The sequence below is a fragment of the Silene latifolia genome, chromosome 1 (genome assembly GCF_048544455.1).
Source record: "Silene latifolia isolate original U9 population chromosome 1, ASM4854445v1, whole genome shotgun sequence".
Lineage (NCBI taxonomy): Eukaryota > Viridiplantae > Streptophyta > Magnoliopsida > Caryophyllales > Caryophyllaceae > Silene > Silene latifolia.
Genome location: NC_133526.1, coordinates 147,085,540 through 147,108,125, shown reverse-complemented (window position 1 = coordinate 147,108,125; position 22,586 = coordinate 147,085,540). Strand labels below are relative to the sequence as shown.

General features: G+C 39.5%; 1 non-coding gene and 1 pseudogene across 1 annotated transcript; one reads left to right on the top strand and one right to left on the bottom strand.

The window, feature by feature from the left end:
- The first annotated feature begins 13,319 nt into the window (after positions 1-13,319).
- Positions 13,320-13,443, top strand: LOC141620652 (small nucleolar RNA R71; annotated as a pseudogene).
- A 7,710-nt stretch (positions 13,444-21,153) lies between these two features.
- On the bottom strand, positions 21,154-21,260 carry LOC141617935 (small nucleolar RNA R71). The gene has a single exon (XR_012531248.1). It is a non-coding gene; the product is annotated as a small nucleolar RNA R71 (small nucleolar RNA).
- Positions 21,261-22,586: the final 1,326 nt, after the last annotated feature.

The window sequence follows — 22,586 nt, the reverse complement described above, 5'->3', positions numbered from 1 at the left end:
AAAGAGTGACTAGACCTCCATTCACAATAACGGTGGTGCTTGCTTCCCACAATTAATATTTAGCCATCTTTCCACCAAAAGCCTTAGAGAGTTGAAAGGCTTGGTGAATTCCCTTCCAATATTTAAGGCCGACTCAAGAAGAACAAAATCGAGCTTGGTAAAGTGATTGGTGTCTTTTCTTGCAATGATGGTATTCCCGATGACCTTGTGCCACACTCTAATGCCCGGATGGTGGACTAATAGAGCGCGACTAGCATGATAGTTCTCAAATTTCCTTCCGGAAATCGCCTCCCAAAGAGGAGCGGGGTCATACTTTATGGGATTCTTGAAATAACTATGTGAATCACTAAGACCCAATGCTTTACCCAATTCCTCAAAGGTGATGCGCCTACTCACATTACCTAGGCGGAACTCGATGTTTTCCATAGTCTCTACCTTAGTAACTTTCAAAGAACTCAATAATTCTAAGGTAAGGGAGGGGTATGTCAATTCTTTTGTAGCAAACAATTTTTCCAACCCCATGGCTTCAAAGAAGGCTTTAGTTTGTTCAAGGACACCCAACTTGTCCAAGGCATCTTCACAAATAAACTTGGTCGATAGAAAGGATTTTCTAGAATACTTGGCAAAAGTTTCCCTATGGGAGTTAGAAATGAAAATTACCTCCGGATAGTTCGAAAGTTGAGCAATTTCCGGAGTTGTTGATGTTGTTGCTTCCAAGGGAGGTTGTTGTTGTTGCACTTCCAAGTTTGAACTAGCTACCACCATAGCCAATGAGGCTTTCTTTGCTTGAAGACTCTTTTGTCTTGTTGAGAGTGCCTTTGCCTTAGGTGCCTTTGTTGCTCCTTTTGTCCTTGCCATTGATGATTGAACCAAGAAAAGAGTGAAAATCTTCAATTTTCAAGTATACCCAAATCGATTTTAAGATGAAAGGCTTTGCCTTTATAATTTCAAAAATCGACTCAAAGGTTGAAGATTTTGGTGCTTGGTTTGATTTTTGTTGGAAGAGGAGTGATTAATTGTTGTTAAAAGGAAGTTTTGATTTGGTTTTGTTGAATGTGGTTGAGAAAATCTTGTTTTGGTGATGGAGAGGATGAGGGTTTTTGAGTTATGGGGTTTATGGGTAGTGTTTTGAATGAAGAAATGAAGAAATGAATGTGGGAGGGGGTTTATAAAAGACCCGAAAAATTTTGAATTGCAGGGGGAAGACGGGCGTCTTTCCGTCGGGACGCTCGGATCTGTCTGTTTTGGCTTCAGAATTCTCGCCTAAAGACGGGCGTCTTTCAGCCAAGACGTTCGGATTTATCAACTGTGGGACGGGCGACTTTCGCTGAAGTTGGGCTGATTTCTTTCCAGTGATTTTTCTTGTTTTTCTCAGCCAAAAAGACGGGCGTCTTTCCTTCCAGGACGGGCGTCTTTCTGAAGACAGGCGGATTCTCTTTCAGGACGCTCGGATTTATCAACAGTCCCAAAATTTCAAATTCTCAGCTCGGAAGGACGGGCGGATTTTGACCAAGCCGCCCGGGTTGCGTGAAGACGGACGGATTCCCTAGAAAACGCTCGGATTCTGCCCCTTTTGCCCGGATTCAGTTCCATCCGTGTACTTGCATATTCCGTGTCATTTTTCATTCTTCAAAATCCCGTGTTCTTCATTGTGGGGGCACTACTAAGGCATGAATAGCCTAGGCAATTGCTATCCCCACACTAAGCTAAAGCACTACACATCAATTGAAATCATTAGTCCCTCCCTCACTTCTCTCAAAAATGAAAATTATCTTGATCAAAGTATAAAAATCCAAAAATGACAAAAATGCAATGTAAGAATTAAAATGCGAGTTAGGGAGTTAGAAATATTTACAAATGGTGGTTTAGGGAGGACTCCACCAAACTCTCATCCTTAGTGAGATGTCATGGGGGCATGTCCAAGGTGTTGTTGATGTTACTCAACACCTTGCAGAAGTAATCAAAAACTTGTTCATTATCATGATAAAAATCTTCAATAGACCTTTGCTCTTGTTGTCGGTCTTGATCGATAGCATTACCAGTATAGGGATTGAAAATCCCTTCAAACTCATCGTCCCAAAGATCACAAACTTCATCTACTTGATCACTAAAGATATCTTGAGTTGATAGAGACAACTCTCCCACTTTCTTATCTTGGCCAATGAGGCCATCCTCTTCATTGCTTGACTTCGGTGAGCTTTTCAAGCTCTCTTTGTTACAATTCACTTGCTCTTTGAATGGAGCATCTTCAATTTTCTTCTTCCATTGGAATTCCGACTTCTTCCTATCATCCTTCCGGCTATAATGATCAATTATAAAACATGGTTCGTGCAAACGGGGAGCTCTCATGGTCTTGTCAAGATTGAAAGTTATGCTCTCATCTCCCACTTCTAGAGTGATCTCTCCATGCTTCACATCAATCACCGCACCCGCGGTGTGTAAGAAAGGTCTTCCTAGAATGATTAGAATGTTGGAGTCTTCTTCCATGTCAACAATGACAAAGTCCACCGGGATGAAAAATTTCCCAACTCTTACGGGAACATCTTCCCATATACCTAATGGTGTCTTCGTCGATCTATTGGCCATTTGGAGTGTGATATTGGTGCATTTAAGCTCTCCCATCCCCAACCTTTTACTCACCGAGTACGGCATAACACTCACACTAGCTCCTAGATCACATAAGGCTTTGTTGATCGTGGTATCGCCAATGGTACACGGTATTGAGAAGCTTCCTGGATCTTTGAGTTTTGGAGGTGAACTCCCTTGAAGTATTGCACTACTCACCTTAGTGAAGGCGATAGTCTCAAGCTTTCGGATCGACTTCTTCTTTGTGAGGATGTCTTTCATGTATTTTGCATAGGCCGGCACGTGATTGATTAATTTCGTGAAAGGAATTGAGACTTCCAAATTCTTCAGAATTTCCATAAATTTTCCAAGTTGGTCATCAAATTTGGGCTTGGCTTGACGACTTGGAAAAGGAAGTCTAATCACAATGGGCTCCTTCTCCTTGACCTTGTCTTCATTTTTCTTTGAAATTTCTTCTTTTGATGGTTCCCCATCCTTGAAGTTTTGCACAATTTCTTCTTTGTCACTAGCATCCACAAATTCATCCTCAACTTGCTTCTTCGGTGCTTCATACCTTGTACCACTCCTCAAGTGAATGGCACAAACCGTTTCATGTCTTGGGGTATTACTTTGAGGTGGTAATTGCCCCTTTTGTCTTTGTGAGCTTGAAGATGCTAGTTGAGTCAATTGGGTTTCCAACATTTTGGTGGGAGCTAGGATGTTGTTGATGGTGATTTCCTTTGCTTGACTATCCTTTTGCATTTGAGTGAAAAACTCTTGTTGATTCTATTGCATTTGGAGGACCGCTTTTTGAACATCAAAACCTTGGTCATTTTGTTGATTTTATGGAGTTTGATTTTGGTAACCTTGGTTTTGGTTGTAAAAGGGTCTTTGATTTTGGTTTCTCATGGGAGGTGGGGTGTATGTGATGTGACCATAATTAGCGCACATTCAGTCCCCTAATTGAGCCTATTTTGCATACTATTATAGCATTTTATGGCTATTTTATCCGTCAAAACCTTCCTATTTGCTTTTCTATCGCATTTCATATGTTTTGTAGAAAAGGAGATAATAAGGCGGAAATTCCCGTCTTTCGTGCACATTTGGAGGCTACTTGACGATAATAGATGGACTAGTATGAAGAGGAAGCAAGGACTAAAGACCAATCTCGAAAGAATAAAATGGAATTGAGCAAAAAGGGAAGAAATGAAGAAGAACCACTGCTGAAGAACAATCCGAACGGATTGTCTGAATCCGTCCGGCCCATCACCACAATCCGAGCGTCCTGCTCTCTAATCCGCTCGGATTTCCCCACTAGAATCCGTCCGGATTCCCCTGAATCCGCTCGGATTCCCTTACCAGAATCCGGCCGTCCCGACTTCCATCCGCTCGGATTGTAGCACAGCAGTTTCGTTCTTCAAGCTACGAAATGGAGAAGCCCTTCTCTCGGATAATCCCGGAGGCTCCTTGCTCAACTTAAAAAGTGTAATTACTAGTTTAGCCCTTAGTTAACCCTAATGCATCCACCTAATTTCTACTATAAATACCCCATTTGTAAATAATCAAAGGGGGCTCCTTTATGTTGTTTTTAGAGTAGAAAATCCTTCTTTAGATTAGATTAGGAGTAGATTAGAATAGATTACTCTTTAATCTTTCCACAAATTACACATTAATCTCTCCTTAATTATTGTTCAAGTTTATTATTCAAGTTTATTATTAGGTAATTGAAGATTATTGGGTTATTCTTGGAGGATTGACAACCTTCCATCAATCATCAAGTTTCTTCTATTATTCTTTGCTTTATTATTTGGATCATCTCAAGTTTGGTATAATTCCTTTACTCTTTAATCTTTATTGTTTATTTCTTCATTCTATTATCATGTTTATACTTGTTGTGATGATTGACACCATTAATGACATGTTTCCCATGATAATGAGTGAGTAGTCTTTTAGCTAGGATTAGTGGGTAATTAGGGGAAACCAACATGGGATTGATTAATGCTTAATCTAATATGTTTTCATAATCAAATTGCTTGCTTGTTGTGATGTCAACTTTATGCACATATTATGTTTGATGAAATGCTAAGCCTATGAATCCTTGCATTTTTACCATCTCTTATCTTTTCAACTTGACTTGTAAGATATAAACCAACTCGAGTCTTGTTAGACCATGCATAGAAGTTGAATAGGAGGAAAGTAAGTCGACTTGTAGGTGTTGTACAATCTAATCGATTCGGCTCAGGGACCCAACTCTTCCTATGAACCGTAAGACATAAACCAACTCGGTTCCTCCACAACATTAATTGCTTGCAACTTTATAAACATGTTTGTTTGATCAACACCATGAATCCCCTATGACCCCATGATATCCTAGCACTCTTAATCAATTGTTTACATCTTTTCTTTTATTGTTTGTTTTACTACATTGCTTGCATTAGTTTAGACACAACTACAAACCCAACCAAATTGTGACACTAGCATAAATTGAGATAGATAGACTTAGAACCCAAAGCACACCGTCCCATGGATCGACCTCGACTTACCGCTAACTAGTTGTTTGTTGAGTATTACAAATGTGTTTGATTGGATGAGTGACGACATCGTCCGGATCAAAATGGCGCCGTTGCCGGGGATGGTGCTATGTGATTAATTTCTTACTTGTTTGTCTATTTTAATTGTGCTTTCACCTTGAGGAACTTGTTCCTCAAGGATTGTTCTTACCGTTTTTGTGTAGTTTCCATGCTTGTAGTTGTTTCCTTATCTTAGTTATGATGACTCAAGACATGTGTTATGGAGCATGTGGTGGATCTTTTGAGTATGACTATGGGTATGGGGAGTTTGAGGAGCAAGTCAACACAAACCTACCTTATTATTCGTACAATGAAAATCCTAACCACTACCCCAATTTTTCCCACCAAAATTACCACACCCAATATCAACAACAACCACCCACCCAATACCCATTTCACAATGAACTTCAAATGCCACAATACAACCATTTTCACACCCACACGCAACAAAGAAATGAACCCATTCAAAACATGATCCTCCAAATGATAGGAGACCAACAAAACTTCTTCAAACAAATGCTAGAGGAGAGCCAAAAGTGGGACAATGTTCTTCAAGGCATTGTTGCCCAAAGTGAGGAGTTGGAGATTCGAATTGCCCAATTAAAAGAATTCCAAGCAACCCCTCACCACCGTTCTTTGGATATTGAGCATAAATGCGAGTTTGAAGTGGTGACCTTTGACATGGAAGATGAGAAGTGGGAGGAGCTAAGTTCCTTGAGCTCTTGTAACTATGAGAGTGTTGTGTTTGATGAGGAAGACATGAGGTTGAGCAAACCAAATGCTCTTAGCCTTTGTGAGTATGAGGGTGTGTCCTTTGATATGAACATTGAGGTGTTGGAAAAAGAGCTAGACAAAGCCCCCATTCATGATTTACGTGAAGATAGCAACAATGATGATGAACCTAGAGGAGGGATTCACAATATCACCTTGCTTGAGGAGCCTATCCTTGAGACATTTGGGATACCCTATCATGAAGAAGAACGTCCTTCCTTTATCCTTCATGAAGACCACTTGACACCTATCATGGAGCCAATGATCATTGAAGAGGATATGTTAGATCTTCTCCAAAAAGCCAAAGTGTCTTACAAGAGTTATTTGGTGAAAAAGCTCAAGGAGAAAATCGCTCGTGAGGCTACTTGTGAAGATTTGGCACCCATAATCTCAACTCCCATGGTGTTCGATCATCACAGTCATGAAAATTCTCCTTCCACCTTGAAAGGATTGAAGAATCAAAATGCTATCATCATCACCAAAATTGAAGGAGAAGTTGGTAAGTGGAAGTCCACGGATGAAAATGAACCACACTTCACGCTCAATCTTAACAAGAATCATGAATATGTTTACTTGAAGTATTGGGAAAGCTCTAACGCTAAGGAGGAGACAAGAAAAAGAGCATTTTACAAGCCTCCTTGGCCAAATTTCATCTTCAAATGGAGCAACCCATACTTGTGCTTATTTGGAGCTTGCTCACAAGCTTTTGATCTTCTACTAAGAGCCTTGAGCTCTATGGATAAGAATTCCTTCAAATTGAACTAGTTTGGTGGAGTCCTACCTCAAACCACCGTTTGTAAGATATTTCTTGAACCCTTTATTTTGTATAATATTGTACATACTTTCTGCATTTAAATCTTTGTATAAGAGGGAAGAGAGAGAGAGTCATCTTACATGATTCATGAGCAAATTTCAGAAAAGATAAGGAAAAAAGAGAAAATCAGTGAAAAAGGGGTTTATCATTTCACGAAAGAAGAAAGAAAAAGGAGAAAGAAGCAGAGACGCTCGGATCCAAGCAATTCCGCCCGTCCAGGGCCCGCGGAAGAGAAAAAGCTGAAACTGAGGAAGAATCCGAGCGGATTCAAGAGAATCCGCCCGTCCCACAAAAGACGTCCGTCTTCTCCTCGGGACGCCCGTCCCAAATGGCGTCCAACAGCAAGATTTTAATCTGCACCAAAATCCGTGCGGATTAGAAGGAATCCGTCCGTCCTGATGAAGACGTCCGTCTTCTGCAAAATCCGGCCGTCTTGTTCCTGCTTCTAAACCGACAGATTTCTCTGTTCTAGAATCCGTGCGGATTCTACAGAAGATGCTCGTCTTGCCCATCGAGAATCCGTCCGTCCCGACTGCGATCCGCTCGGATTGTACTGTTCACGCGAGAAAAAATCGGGTCAAGTCCAACCCTATCCGTTGGGATTCCCTTCTTTTTTCTATATAAACACCCCCCCTTCTCCCTCATTTACTCATCCTACCAAACCCTAACACTCTCTTCAATCCTCAAAATCCCCTTCATATCCTCAAAAACACCCACACCATCCTCAAAAACACCCACATCACCCCCATCACCAACATGAGTTCCAAGGGAAAGGCCAAGAAATTGTTTGATTCGATCGGAAAGAAGCGCAAGGGGTCATCCTCTTCAACACCACGAAATGTGATAATGAGGGGAGGTATTGAACAACTCAGCAACTTCCAAGAAGTGATCTTCATATCCGACGACCAACGCGAAAATTTCGTCGAGCTTCTAGGTAAGAAATACGAACCTACTCAATTTGTTGACACTAGGGTGTTGGAAATCCTTAAGATAAGGTACCCTACCGAGGCATTCTTCAATGGCCTTGGCATTGGGGACCTTTTCCATGCTCATGAAGAGACTTACCTTAGTCTCACCCTTGAATTCTTGAGTAGCCTTCGCATTGTGGCGGATGCCCGCAATAATTTAGGCATGGAGTTTAGGTTATGCAACCGAGACCATGTTCTTTCTCTTGAGGAATTTGCCTATGTTTTCGGTCTTTAAATACCCACCGCCTATACCGACAAGCCCGATGATTTTAATGTGGATTTTCTTTGGAAAGCTATCTCCGGGAAGAACTTTACCAATATAAAGCGTTGCTATACATTTGCTATTCAACACCCGGTGATTCGATTCACCGAACGCTTTGTAGCCGGATGCATCAATGGGAGGTACGAGCAAGATCGGTGTACCCTCATCGACTTAACTTTTATTGAGTCTCATTTGAATGTTCGAGCGGTGAGGCGTTATAACTTCAATACGCCACTTGAGATACTCAATAGGTTCAATGACTTTGCTCAAGGGACATCTCAACTTAAAACCTTCGTGATGGGAGGTCTAATCACAATGTTGGCTAAACACCTTTGCCCCGGGTTTAATGCCCAAGGAACCTATATTCCTCTTGAAGGGAGGACTTTGATTGATGAGCACGCCATTTTCTATAGTCACCGATGGTGTAACTACACTGACGATGGGAGTGTGGAATGGTACACCAAGGGTTGCACTTCGATGATCCTTGAAGGATGGAAGATACCGGGCATCGAACCACGATTAAGTCCATACTCTCCTCCACCAAGCTACCTCCTTGATATCCAAATTCTTGATAATCCCCCTCAAAGGGAAGAGCCACGCCGTCAACCACCTCGTGGAGGGCCGGGGATACAAATGCGCCCACCTTCCTATGTCCCTATCCCACCTTACCCTATTCCACATACCCCTTTCCAACCGGCAATCCCCAACACCCCGGGTATTAATGATTTGATGGCACTCATGAATAGAGTGGATCTTGGGGTGCATAAAGGGAGGGAAGACGACTACTTAGCCCTCTACCCCCAATACTATACCATGGCTCAACAAGGGTATGTTGACCCTAATGGTCCTTTGCCCTCTTGGGCACAACCGGAGCTCTTGTTCCCAAATCATGGGAACCAAGCTTGGGGACGCGGTGATGGAGGGCATTCTAGCCAAGGTGGAGGGTACTCGGGTCAAGAAGGAGCTTTTGACCAAGGAGGATATTGGGGCCAAGCACCCGGACATGATCAAGCCGGAAGCTCTCATGGTTATGGCTATGACCACGATGAGGATGAAGAGTGAAAGAGGCCTAGTTCACCACTTCCACTTGTATGATACCCATCTCCCTCTCTCTCTCTTTTATATTTACATTGCATTTAGTATAGCTTTAGCTTGCATTTGTATTATATTTCATATTGCATTTACATTAGTTAGTTCATATAGTGTAGTTGCATTGTAATATATCTCACATGATTCATGTAGATAGTTGCATATAGACTAGAATTCATGCTTAGTCACTAATGGCCAAACCTATTCATTTCTACACTAGAAATAGTGTTTAAATCGGTTTGGGGAGGTTTGATCATAGGTGACTTAAGCATTTATCATGCATCATATAGTATAGTTTAGATTGCATTCATTTGTTATATATGTCATATAGAATTGCATTTAGTTAGAGCATGCATTCATTCATACCATATCATTACATTTGTACTTTATTTCAAAAAAATCAAAAATCCAAAAACATGTATTTCTTTTTCATTCCTACTCCTACATGTACATTGAGGACAATGTCCAAAAGAAAGTGGGGGATGGGAATTTATATTCCAAAAAAATGCATAAAAAATTGAAAAATTTCGAAAAATCACAAAAATATGTCTTTTAATTTCATAAAAACAAAAACCATAAAAATTTGAAAAAAAATTGAAAAATCCAAAAATATGTTCATTTCCTTTGTAGTGTAGTCTTGTATATATTGTTTTGTATATATTGTGTTTGTTCTATCCTTGTTCACATTGATCGACTACGCCACATCCGAGACATGAGGATATTGAAGACCGCATGGTATGATCTTTCCAATCTCCTTTTTCCTCTTTATGTTAATGACTATGTGGCTTTATTCTAATTGATGCGGTATAACAATGTGAATTTAGGACTTGCATTTAGTTTATTTGGCATATTAGTTGGTAGAATCATTTGCATTAGGATGTATATATGCTAGTTGCATCATCGCATGTAGTTGCATGTTAGAAAAATTTTGCGAAACCGTCTACTTGGGAAGCTTGACAAGTGTATATAGACCCTAGTAGATGCTTTTTATTCTTAAGACTTTGCTTGTTAGAATATTTGTAAAACACCCTAGGATGTGTCATGCTAGTATCCTTTGACCCATGGTTTAAGGCCTAGTCAAGAGTACCTTGTGGTGTGATAACTCCTTGGCTACCGTTTATTCCAAGGTGACCCTTGAAACCATGCATACTTCTATCATTCATCCATGTTCTACCACATTTTTGTCATCAAAGGGAATGGGCACAAAAAGAAATCAATTTGAGTTCAATGAAATGAAAAGTGAAAGAAAGTTTGCAAAAATGCATCAAATGAAAAGAGGAGCAAAAATAGAACTCCTAAAGCTTCAAATACAAGGCACCCTCGTTACTAATTGGGGTGACTTTGAAAATGTTCAAAAAGAAATGCAAAAAGTTGTCAAGTATTGAAATGCCAAAAATCAAAAAGAAATGGCAAAAAGAAAGTGTTCTCAAATGTTATATGCCACAAGAAATTGGGGGGAAAAACAAAAACAAAGCAAACTCCCAAAATGAAACTCAATATCTATTGATCCCTTTATCCACCGTATCCATTTTTGTGCATGGTAGAGAGGGGACGACCCTTCTTCTTGTCTAGGCAAGAGGGGGAATTCCGCGATCCTCCAGTGTTTCTAACACCATATGGAGTCTACTCTTGACAAAAGCATTTAACGATTGAGCACAAAGGTACCCTAGCTTGACACATTTTGGAGGTGATTTATTGGTATCCTTCTAGGCTTAGTAGTTTGAACAAATTGCATCTATGAAGGATTGTGTACCCTTGAATTGCTTCCCTTGTAGATAATTTCCGCCACTTAGATGAGGAAAGTGGCTATTCTTTTGTAGATGCATCCATTACTTGATTTTGTGTGCTTTAATGATTGGATGTGTCGCCATTTTGGCAAGACCCACCTTGCCTTGCAAGAAGGCATCCTACCTCATGGTTGTCTTGTTGTGAGTTGAAGGGGCGGAGTGAGACCCGCTAATTGTCTCATATCGGCTATGTTATTAGGTTAGTTTAAATAAAGGTCTAGTTTTTGTCACCTCCTTACTCGGGACGAGTAAAGGTTCGGTTTGGGGATATTTGATGTGACCATAATTAGCGCACATTCAGTCCCCTAATTGAGCCTATTTTGCATACTATTATAGCATTTTATGGCTATTTTATCCGTCAAAACCTTCCTATTTGCTTTTCTATCGCATTTCATATGTTTTGTAGAAAAGGAGATAATAAGGCGGAAATTCCCGTCTTTCGTGCACATTTGGAGGCTACTTGACGATAATAGATGGACTAGTATGAAGAGGAAGCAAGGACTAAAGACCAATCTCGAAAGAATAAAATGGAATTGAGCAAAAAGGGAAGAAATGAAGAAGAACCATGCTGAAGAACAATCCGAACGGATTGTCTGAAATCCGTCCGGCCCATCACCACAGTCCGAGCGTCCTGCTCTCTAATCCGCTCGGATTTCCCCACTAGAATCCGTCCGGATTCCCCTGAATCCGCTCGGATTCCCTTACCAGAATCCGGCCGTCCCGACATCCATCCGCTCGGATTGTAGCACAGCAGTTTCGTTCTTCAAGCTACGAAATGGAGAAGCCCTTCTCTCGGATAATCCCGGAGGCTCCTTGCTCAACTTAAAAAGTGTAATTACTAGTTTAGCCCTTAGTTAACCCTAATGCATCCACCTAATTTCAACTATAAATACCCCATTTGTAAATAATCAAAGGGGGCTCCTTTATGTTGTTTTTAGAGTAGAAAATCCTTCTTTAGATTAGATTAGGAGTAGATTAGAATAGATTACTCTTTAATCTTTCCACAAATTACACATTAATCTCTCCTTAATTATTGTTCAAGTTTATTATTCAAGTTTATTATTAGGTAATTGAAGATTATTGGGTTATTCTTGGAGGATTGACAACCTTCCATCAATCATCAAGTTTCTTCTATTATTCTTTGCTTTATTATTTGGATCATCTCAAGTTTGGTATAATTCCTTTACTCTTTAATCTTTATTGTTTATTTCTTCATTCTATTATCATGTTTATACTTGTTGTGATGATTGACACCATTAATGACATGTTTCCCATGATAATGAGTGAGTAGTCTTTTAGCTAGGATTAGTGGGTAATTAGGGGAAACCAACATGGGATTGATTAATGCTTAATCTAATATGTTTTCATAATCAAATTGCTTGCTTGTTGTGATGTCAACTTTATGCACATATTATGTTTGATGAAATGCTAAGCCTATGAATCCTTGCATTTTTACCATCTCTTATCTTTTCAACTTGACTTGTAAGATATAAACCAACTCGAGTCTTGTTAGACCATGCATAGAAGTTGAATAGGAGGAAAGTAAGTCGACTTGTAGGTGTTGTACAATCTAATCGATTCGGCTCCGGGACCCAACTCTTCCTATGAACCGTAAGACATAAACCAACTCGGTTCCTCCACAACATTAATTGCTTGCAACTTTATAAACATGTTTGTTTGATCATCACCATGAATCCCCTATGACCCCATGATATCCTAGCACTCTTAATCAATTGTTTACATCTTTTCTTTTATTGTTTGTTTTACTACATTGCTTGCATTAGTTTAGACACAACTACAAACCCAACCAAATTGTGACACTAGCATAAATTGAGATAGATAGACTTAGAACCCAAAGCACACCGTCCCATGGATCGACCTCGACTTACCGCTAACTAGTTGTTTGTTGAGTATTACAAATGTGTTTGATTGGATGAGTGACGACATCGTCCGGATCAGTATGTTGGTTGAGGGTTTTGAACATTTTTGCTTTTGTATGAGAGATTTTGATGGAATTTGGTGTTTTCATTGTAATAGTTAGAATAAGGGGTACCACTCTTGTATGCTTGGAAAGCATTCACTTGTTCATTTGTTCCCCTACTTTTACTTTGGTCATGTCCCAAAGTTCCACAATTCTCACATATCCCACTTGGGATTGATGAAGATGCCGTCATGGCATTAACATGATGCTTTGGTGATTTTGAGGCTTCTTCAAGTCTAGCCATAGCTTTTTCAAACTTCAAATTGATGGTATCAATGTGAGCACTAAGTTGAGCACCCAATTGAGTAATGGAGTCCACTTCATGCTTTCCTCCTTTAGTAGCCTTGCGAGGTCTACTATATTGTGAGTTATGGACCGCCATCTCCTCAATTTTGTTCTAAGTTTGATTGTCATCAACTTCGGTGAACATTCCATTTGATCCCATGTTGAGAATGTTCCTTGAATCTTCATAAAGACCGTTCCAAAATTGTTGTACCAAGAACCACTCGCTAAGTCCATGGTGAGGACGTGAGCGACAAATTCCTTTGAATCGTTCCCAAGCTTCATACAAAGATTCTTCATCCCTTTGCTTTCTTCATCCCTTTGCTTAAAGCCCGTAATTTGAGCTCTTAGCATGTTAGTCTTTTCCGGTGGATAGAACTTTTTGTAGAAAGCTAGAGCCAACTTCTTCCAAGAATCAATTCCAAGAGTAGCCTTATCAAGGTCTTTCAACCATTGTTTTGCGGTGCCAATGAGAGAAAAAGGAAATAAGACCTATCGAATTTGGTCTTGAGTTACACCGGTTTGAGAAATCGCATCACAATAGTTACAAAAGGTTTCCATATGAGAATGAGGGTCTTCACTAGGCATCCCCCCAAATTGGCTTCTTGCGACTAATTGGATAAATGCGGATTTGGCAATAAAATTTCCGGTTAGATGTTGTGGTGTGGGAGTACCATTGGGTAGGTTCTCCTCGGTGGGTACGGAATGTGATGAAAACTTAGGCATTGTGGGTTGATTTTGCGTTGGATTTTGTGTTGGGTTCTCCTCACCTTCTCTTGCAAAAGGGTTGATGAACTCAACAGTATTTGGTTGAATATCTACAACCTCACCAATACCTCTCAAAGTTCTCCTAGCAAGTCTTCTATTGGTTATCAACGTTCTTTCAATTTCGTGATCAAAGGGTAACAAGTCACCTTGTGACCTTCTAGACATGCAAAATATCAAACAACTCGAAAACAATTAGAACAAACCTTGAGGAGTTTTACTTCCCCAAGGCAAAGAAAGACACAACTAATAACAATATAAGGAAATCTAAATCAAGTTAACACCGTCCCCGGCAACGGCGCCATTTTTGGTCGTGAGTTTTTCTTTAAACTATATTTTCGGTTACTTGTCGTTAGGAGCACCTAGACCAAAACACAATTTATAACTTCACAAACAACTCTACAATTAGTAAAGAGGCAAGTAAAGGTCGGATCCCAAGGGACGAGAACTGAGATGAGATTTCTATTGCAACTATTGGTGTCTTAGGGGTGTCACAATTGGGGTTTGATGTAGAACGTCACTAAACTAAATAGCAATGAAAGTAAACAAGCAAGATGAATTAAAAGGATTGTAAACAATTGATAAAAAGCACTAGGGTGTCATGGGGTCATAGGGGATTCATGGGAATTGATCATACAAACATGTTCTCAAATTATAAGCAAGCAATTATTGTTGTGATGGATTGAGTTGGTTTATATCTTACAATCCTAGGAAAGTTTGGGTCCCGGAGCTGAATCGATTAGATTGTACAACACCTACAAGTCGACTTAATCTTCCCTACTCAACAACATGCATGGTCTAATGAGACTCGAGTTGGTTTATGTCTTACAAGTCTCATTGAAAAGATAGGTGATGGGTAAAAAATGTAAGGATTCATAGGCTCACATTTCATCAAACATAACATGTGCATGAGTTGAGATCATAACAAGCAAGCAAATAAACCATGAAAGCATATTAATTTAAGCATGAATCATTCCCCATGTTGGTTTCCCCTAATTACCCATTAACCCTAGCTAAGGAAACTACTCACTCATTATCATGTTGAACATGCTAGCAAGGTTGGCAATCATACCAACAAAGTGAAACATGATGAATAAATGAAAGTAATTAACAATAATTAAAAAGGGGTTAAGAGAATTATACCTACTAATGATTCCAATAATAAAGCAAAGAATAAAAGAAGTACTTGATGCTTGATTGAGAGGTTGTCAATCTCCCAATAATAACCCAAATAATCTTCAATTACCCAAAATAAAGGATGAACAAGAGAGAGATTAAGGAAATAAAACTTGTATTAAAACTTGATTAAATGTTGATTACAAGATTAAAGAGAGATTTGATTGATATTGACTACTCTAAAGATTTCTAAGAAGAACATGCTCTTCTAATTAGACTAATGGGGTATTTATAGTGTGGATTAGGTGTGTGAATTGGGGTTAACTAAGGGCTTAAATGACGATTAAGTCCCTACTTAAGGAAACGCCGGTCTCTAGAAAAAGATGTCAATCTTTCTTGAAGCTTGAAGAAACGAAATTGGTCTGCCTTGGAATCCGGGCGTCTTTAGCACGGGACGGGCGGATTCTGTGGTCTCTGCCCGGGCGTCTTGGGGTGAAGACGGGCGTCTTCTGGAGCTACTGCCCGGGCGTCTTGGGGTGAAGACGCACGGATTGTGGTGGTGGAGACGGGCGTCTTCTGGGGAAGACGCACGGATTGCTGGGCAGTCTGCTTTCTTCTTCTTTTCTTCATTTTTCTTCATAAAATCCTTGGGGATTTCCTCGGGGATGCAAGGATCTTTTCTCATCATTGCCCATCTACTATAGTATGTACAAAGGCCTTCTAATCTTGTCTCTCCTTGATGCTTGGTCATTGAATTCAATCAATTTAGTCTCATTTTGCCATGAAAATGCAAGGTTTGCACTTCTTTCCTACCAAGGGATCAAAACCTCAAAGAATATGCAAAACAAAGAACTAAAGACAATAAATGACCCAAATATGCACTAAAAAGCATGGGAACAAGGCTAATTCGGGGACTAAATATGCTCTAATTATGGTCACATCACTAGACAAAAGAACGATTCAAATACACAACACCGTGCCCGGCAACGGCGCCATTTTGGTGGTGCGGGTCGGCGTCCGCCATCAAACACATTTATACCCAACTAATAGCATAGCAAGCAAGTCGGGGTCGATCCACGGGACGGGGGTACTCAAATTGTTCAATCTAATCATAGTTGTTCTTCGGGTTGTCACAATTGGTTTGGATTGATTGATTCTAAATTAATGGAAGAAATAAAGTAAAACAGGCAATAAAGCAAATAAAGATGTAAACAAATAATAAAGGATACTCGGATATCATGGGATCATAAAGGAATCATGGTAAGATAGCATAAATGAGTTATATAGATGCAAGCAATTTATTATTGTTGGATTTTAAGTTAGTTCATGTCATATAGTTCATAATAAGATTTGGGTCCCGGAGCCGAGTCATTTGTGACTGTACAACACCTACAAGTCGACTTAATTCTTCCTATTAAAGTACATGCATGATAAACCAAATCCTAGGGAAACCTCTATCTCGGAGCCGAGTCGGTTAAGACTTTACAACACCTACAAGTTGACTTGGGTTTTCCCTATTCAACTCTATGCATGGTTTAATGAGGCTCGAGTTGGTTTATGTCTTACAAGCCTCATTGAAAAGATAAGATATGGTAAAAAAATGCAAGGTTTCATAGTCTAGCATTTCATCAAACATAACATATGCATAAGTTGAAGAACAATAAGCAAGCATTCATATGAACTCATTAAGCATAAATCTATCCCATGATTAACTCCCCTAATCCCCCACTAATCCTAGTTAAGTAACTACTCACTTATTATCATGGGAAACATGTTATCAATGGTGTCAATCATCACAACAAGTATAAACATGATAAGAGAGTGAGGAAATAAACAATAAAGAGTAAAGAGTAAAGAGATTATACCAAACTTAAGATGAACAATTGGAAAGGAAAGAATAATAGAAGAAAACTTGATTGAATGATGAAGAGTTGTCAATTCTCCAAATAATAACCCAATAATCTTCAATTACCCAATAATAAACATGAACAATAATTAAGGAAAGATTAATATGTAATTTGTGGAAAGATTGAAGAGTAATCTATTCTAATCTACTCCTAATGAAGGTTTTATCTAATCTAAAGAAGCTTTGCCTCCTTTAAGAGAGCTTAATTTCTTGATTATTACAAATGGAGTATATATAGTGCTACATCATTAGGTTAAGCAAGGGTAGATTAGTAAATAACAATGCTTTGAATAGAGAATTGCAACTCCCGAGGGACATGCGCGGATCACGTAGCAAGGAAAAGCATTATGTAAAGCAATCCGCTCGTCCCGAGTGAAAAACACGCAACCTGAGCCTCGACCCGAGCGGGTTGAGATTGTCCCGAGCAGGTTGAGCTGCAATTTCCCTTTTTATTGCTTTTAAGCCTATGATCCTTCTATATACTCTTTATTCTTACATCCTTGGTCATCATTCTTGCCTCCTCTTCATACTAGTCCATCCAAGATCGTCATCAAGCTTCCAAATATGCACGGGAGACGGGGATTCCGCCTCATTATCTCCTTTTCCTATAAGAGATATAAAATGCACTAGGAAAGCAAAATAGGAAGGAATTGACGGATAAAATGGCCATGAGATGTTATATTAGTATGCAAAATAGGTTCAATTAGGGGACTAAATGTTCGCAATTAAGAGTCACTTCTTCCCTGAAAGGAGTCAGAATGCTTATGCTCAAGCTCCAAAACAAAGTACTTATATTATTCCTCCATATCGTGGTAATCAACCACAAGGAAACTTTGTTAGGCAAAATCAAGGAGGTTTTCAACAAATGCAACCTCCTCCTCAAGCTGCAAGTAATGAGATGGCCGAGATGAAAGCTCTATTGCAATAAATTTTAATGATTCAACAAAAGCAAACGGCTCAGATTTTTGAATTTATGGCCCACAACAAGATGTTGGATACTCAAGTTGCTCAAATGGCAGCTCAAAATCCTTCAAAACAGTCCGGCTTTCCTCTTCAAGGTATACAAGCACATGAGCAAGTTAATGCTATTTCTTTGAGGAGTGGTACCACTAATCAAAGTCCTTATATGCATCCTAAGGGATTGGGCAATCTCGAGATGAGCGATGACGAGAAAGAATTAAGCAAAGATCGAACACGGGATAAGCAAAAAAGCGAGAACAACATTGGATCCTAGATCGAGCCCAACCAGGATTGATCGAGGATCCAGCATACTCAATCGAGTACTACATGGGCTCGATCGAGGAACCCCCTAGATGATAAATTTTCGCTTGTTTCAGCTACGACATTGGAAAAAAAGGATCCTCGATCGAGTGACCATTGGACTCGATCGAGTACACCTTGTAACTGACGATAATGTTTTCAAAGCTACTTCTAAAGCTAAAGAAGCCGTGCCAATTAAAATTCAACTACCTTTTCCACAAAGATTGCATAAATCTAAACTTGAACAACAATTTGGGAGGTTCATGGAGGTAGTAAAGAATCTTCAAGTGACAGTTCCATTTACTGAATTGGTAACTCAAGTGCCGGCTTATGCTAAGTTTTTGAGAGAGATCTTATCAAAGAAGCAATCTTTTGATGAAGTCGAGATAGAAGCATTCACTCAAGAGTGCGCGGCCGCATTACAAGCTAACTCACCACCAAAGCTTAAGGATCCAGGGAGTTTTTCTATTCCTTGTCATATTGGTAGTGTAACTATTGATAAAGCCCTTTGCGATTTAGGGGCTAGTGTTAGTGTTATGCCGTATTCAATATGCAAAAACTTAAATATGGGTGATGTGACCATAATTAGAGCATATTTAGCCCCCGAATTAGCCTTGTTCCCATGCTTTTTAGTGCATATTTGGGTCATTTATTGTCTTTAGTTCTTTGTTTTGCATATTCTTTGAGGTTTTGTGTCCTTGGTAGGAAAGGAGTGAAAACCTTGCATTTTCATGGCAAAATGAGACTAAATTAATTGAATTCAATGACCAAGCATCAAGGAGAGACAAGATTAGAAGGCCTTTGTACATATTATAGTAGACGGGCAATGATGAGGAAAGATCCTTGCATCCCCAAGGAAATCCCTAAGGATTTTATGAAGAGAAAGGGAAGAAAAGAAGAAGAAACAAAGCTGAGCAGCAATCCGTGCGGATTGTGCTGAAGACGCCCGTCCTCCACCTTCACAATCTGTGCGTCTTCTCCCAAAGACGCCCGGGCAGCAGCTACCAGAAGACGCCCGGGCAGAGACTCATGAATCCGCACGTCCCGTGCCTAAGACGCACAGATTCCAAGGCAGCGTAAATTCGTTCTTCAAGCTTCAAAGAAAGATGCCCTTCATTCTAAAAATACCGGCGTTTCCTTAAGTAGGGACTTAATCGTCATTTAAGCCCTTAGTTAACCCTAATGCATCCACCTAATTTCCACTATAAATCCCTATTAGTCTAATTGGAAGAGAATGTTCTTCTTAGCAATCTTTAGTGTAGTTAATATCAATCAAATCTCTCTTTAGTTTTGTAATCAACAATTAATCAAGTTTTAATACAAGTTTTATTTCCTTAATCTCTCTTTTGTTCATCCTTTATTTTGGGTAATTGAAGATTATTTGGGTTATTATTGGGAGATTGACAACCTCTCAATCAAGCATCAAGTACTTCTTTTATTCTTGCTTCATTATTGGAATTATTAGTAGGTATAATTCTCTTAATCCCTTTTTAATTATTGTTAATTACTTGCATTTATTCATCATGTTTCACTTTGTTAGTATGATTGACAACCTTGCTAGCATGTTCAACATGATAATGAGTGAGTAGTCACCTAGCTAGGGTTAATGGGTAATTAGGGGAAACCAACATGGGGAATGATTCATGCTTAAATTAATATGCTTTCATGGTTTATTTGCTTGCTTGTTTTGATCTTAACTCATGCACATGTTATGTTTGATGAAATGCGAACCTATGAATCCTTGCATTTTTTACCCATCACCTATCTTTTCAATGAGACTTGTAAGACATAAACCAACTCGAGTCTCATTAGACCATGCATGTTGTTGAGTAGGGAAGATTAAGTCGACTTGTAGGTGTTGTACAATCTAATCCATTCGGCTCCGGGACCCAAACTTTCATAGGATTGTAAGATATAACCCAACTCAATCCATCACAACAATAATTGCTTGCTTATAATTTGAGAACATGTTTGTATGATCAATTCCCATGATTCCCCTATGACCCCATGACACCCTAGTGCTTTTTATCAATTTTTTACAACCCTTTTAATTCATCTTGCTTGTTTACTCTCATTGCTATTTAGTTTAGTGACCTTCTACATCAACCCAAATTGTGACACCCCTAAGACACCACTAGTTGCAATAGAAATCTCATCTCAATTCCCGTCCCTTGGGATCCGACCTTTACTTGCCTCTTTACTAATTGTAGAGTTCTTTGTGAAGTTATAAATTGTGTTTTGGTCTAGGTGCTTCCAACGACAATTGTTCCGAAAAATAGAATATAGCTCCGAATACGACCAAAAATGGCGCCGTTGCCGGGGACGGTGTTAACTTGATTTAGATTTCCTTATATTGTTATTAGTTGTGTCTTTCTTTGCCTTGAGGAAGTAAAACTCCTCAAGGTTTGTTCTAATTGTTTTCGAGTTGTTTGATATTTTTCATGTCTAGAAGGTCACAAGGTGATTTGTTACCTTTTGATCGTGAAATTGAAAGAATTTTGACAACCAATAGAAGACTTGCTAGGAGAAATTTGAGAGGTATTGGTGAGGTTGTAGATATTCAACTAACTATTGAGTTCATCAACCCTTTTGCAAAACAAGATGAGGAGAACCCAACACAAAATACAACACAAAATCAACCCACAATGCCTAAGTTTTCATCACATTCCGTACCCACCGAGGATAACCTACCCAATGGTACTCCCACACCACAACATCTAACCGGAAATTTTATTGCCAAATCCGCATTTATCCAATTAGTCGAAAGAAGCCAATTTGGGGGGATGCCTAGTGAAGACCCTCATTCTCATATGGAAACCTTTTGCGACTATTGTGATGCGATTTCTCAAACCGGTGTAACTCAAGACCAAATTCGATGGGTCTTATTTCCTTTTTCTCTAATTGGCACCGCGAAACAATGGTTGAAAGGCCTTGATAAGGTTACTCTCGGAATTGATTCTTGGAAGAAGTTGGCTCTAGCTTTCTACAAAAAGTTCTATCCACCGGAAAAGACTAACATGCAAAGAGCTCAAATTACGGGTTTTAAGCAAAGGGATGAAGAATCTTTGTATGAAGCTTGGGAGCGATTCAAGGGAATTTGTCGCCCATGTCCTCACCATGGACTTAGTGAGTGGTTCTTGGTACAACAATTTTGGAACGGTCTATATGAAGATTCAAGGAACATTCTCAACATGGGATCAAATGGAATGTTCACCGAAGTTGATGACAATCAAACTTGAAACAAAATTGAGGAAATGGCGGTCTATAACTCACAATATAGTAGACCTCACAAGGCTACTAGAGGAGGAAAGCATGAAGTGGACTCCATTACTCAATTGGGTGCTCAACTTAGTGCTCACATTGACACAATCAATTTGAAGTTTGAAAAAGCTATGGCTAGACTTGAAGAAGCCTCAAAATCACGAAAGCATCATGTTAATGCCATGACGGCATCTTCATCAATCCCAAGTGGGGTATGTGAGAATTGTGGAACTTTGGGACATGACCAAAGTGAATGTAGGGGAACAAATGAACAAGTGAATTCTTTCCAAGCATACAAGAGTGGTACCCCTTACTCCAATTATTACAATGAAAACACCAAATTCCATCCAAATCTCTCATACAAAAGCCAAAATATTCAAAACCCTCAAACAACATACACCCCACCTCCCATGAGAAACCAAAATCAAAGACCATTTTACAACCAAAACCAAGGTTACCAATATCAAACTCCATACAATCAACAAAATGACCAAGGTTTCGATGTTCAAAAAGCGGTCCTCCAAATGCAAAAGAATCAACAAGAGTTTTTCACTCTAATGCAAAAAGATAGTCAAGCAAAGGAAATCACCATCAACAACATCCTAGCTCACACCAAAATGTTGGAAACCCAATTGACTCAACTAGCATCTTCAAGCTCACAAAGACAAAAGGGGCAATTACCACCTCAAAGTAATCCCCCAAGACATGAAACGGTTAGTGCCATTCACTTGAGAAGTGGTACAAGGTATGAAGCACCGAAGAAGCACGTTGAGGATGAAGTTGTGGAAGCTAGTGACAAGGAAGAAATTGTGCAAAACTCCATGGATGGAGAACCATCAAAAGAAGAGATTTAAAAAAAAAATGAAGACAAGGTCAAGGAGAAGGAGCCCATTGTGATTAGACTTCCTTTTCCAAGTCGTCAAGCCAAGCCCAAATTTGATGACCAACTTGGAAAATTCATGGAAATTGTGAAGAATTTGGAAGTCTCAATTCCTTTCACGGAATTAATCAATCACGTGCCGGCATATGCAAAATACATGAAAGACATCCTCACAAAGAAGAAGTCGATTCGGAAGCTTGAGACTATCGCCTTCACTAAGCTGAGTAGTGCAATACTTCAAGGGAGTTCACCTCCAAAACTCAAGGATCCGGGAAGCTTCTCAATACCGTGTACCATTGGCGACACCAC